Consider the following 2092-nt stretch of genomic DNA (forward strand, 5'->3'; position numbering starts at 1 on the left):
GCAAGGCCCGGAGCTCCAAGGATTCTCTCAAGACACCAAGGAATGACCCTGAGATTTATTTCATGCCTCACAGGAGAATTGCAATTTGCAGTGTTCTTTTCTCATTTTAAATCAGCTCATGAATCTGACACAATCACAGCACCCTGTGATCTCTACAATTTTCATCCCCTTTAAACTGGTCCATGCAACAATCAGCTGGGACCCTAAGCTCTCCTCCAGTGGAATCACAGTATCAGAGAATAACAGACAATAACTTGATTAGCTGGTTCACCACTGCGCACACTGATAGACTTCTTTCACATCCCAGAATATGAAAGGGTATCTCACAGCCTGTCTCCCCACTTCAGTCAAGTAAACAATTTCAAGCATCCTGTATTTCCTTTAGTGATTTTTTTTTTTAATCATTACAATTCCATGGAACTAGAGCTAAAAAGGAAACTACCGCTGAGTTACTCACGGGATCAGAGATAAAACTGAATGACTAGTCCTCAAGAATAAGAATAAGGGCAGTTTCAGGGATCTCAGGAGAAGGAAAGTCATGGCCTATTTCTTTGGAAACTGCCATTGGATCACTTAGCTTCAACTGCTTTCATTCCCTTCATCACTCTCAGTATTCAGATGTCCAGAAGAGAGACCCAAACTTGTCTAGACTCTGTCACGTGCTCTCCCATGTGGTTGAGCATTAGCTCCCAGGTTGGAAACCAACTTGAGTCAAATGGGCAGCTCCCCAAAGGAAAGGACGCTGGGAAGTAAAAAATGAAAGATGCCTATTATAGGGCTACTATGGGGGTGAGTGGAAAGTGCTAAGGAAAGAGAGAGGAGGGAATAATTCAATCTCAATTGGAGTAAAGGGATGAGTACCCAAAGAAAACTTCGTGGAGAAGGTAATTGTACATCTGGAACTTCCAGAGGGAAGAGTGGGAATTTGCCAAAATGGAAGGGAATTCCAAACCAATGTAGCCCTCAAAAAACTCAAAACAGCATAATAATCTTGGGGCCATGAGAAATAGACCTCAACTGACCAGAACCAGTTTTGTGCAAAAGCTCATTCCCCATGATTGTCTAGACTGATGAGTAAACATGGATTCATGGACCCAACCCAGTTTGACATGAGGTTACGTGTCGCTAAAACTTTCACGTCAGCTCTGGTTCTCCTTCCTTAGATAAGCCCTAGCCTTGGCCAGAGTCAGAGTCAAAGCATTTCTTGCAGCAAGCTTGGACACCCACTGAAATGAGGGCGGCACAATCTGGGGCTTTCGTAATTACAAAGCACTCAGCTGAGGAAAATGGGCATCAAAGGGTTACTAATGATCCAGCATGGGAGGTGGCAGGGGTCTTTCCAGATACAGGAATGACCGTGGCCGAGACCATCCTGTCCTATGGCCAACCCGTTTCTGATTAGATTTGAAGTGCTCTGAGGAAGCGGAAAGATTTGGTTGAGTTCCACCTTCAAGTAAAAAAAAAAAAAGAGAGAAGAAGCGCAGCAGAATTTTTCAGCTCCCATTTCTGACGGAAGACGAGGCCTATAGCACAGGAGCTTGTCCACATTATATGGCTAACAAGGGCCAGGGCTGAGAGCAGAACCCTGGTTTCCTGACTCCCAGGAGAGTTTAAAGGTTAAACTTTTATTTTTATCAAACTGTGCTTAAACGTATAATTCGTATAACTCATAATGATTTTCAAACATGTTTCATTTTGAAATAATTTCAAATTTACAGAAAAGTTGCAAGAATGGTACCAAGAATTCCTGTATAGCTTTACCCCAATTTCACCAATTTTTAACAGTTTTTCATATTTGTTTCTCTCTCTCTCTCTCTTTCTATACACACACACACACATATGTGTATATATGTAAAAGAATGTCCTTGTTCTTGGGACATACACTATATGTATATGTCTCTATACACATATAGTATAATATAAATACATATATCATGTGATAAATACATATTTTTTTACCTAAGGACATCCTTTTACCAAGTTTCAGTGTACTTACCAAATTCAGAAAATTTAATATTGACACAATACACAATACTTTATATAATCTACCATCCTTTAAATGTCTCAGAAATGTACTTCACAGAATTAATTA

This window comes from Choloepus didactylus, chromosome 10 (assembly GCF_015220235.1).
Source record: "Choloepus didactylus isolate mChoDid1 chromosome 10, mChoDid1.pri, whole genome shotgun sequence".
Lineage (NCBI taxonomy): Eukaryota > Metazoa > Chordata > Mammalia > Pilosa > Megalonychidae > Choloepus > Choloepus didactylus.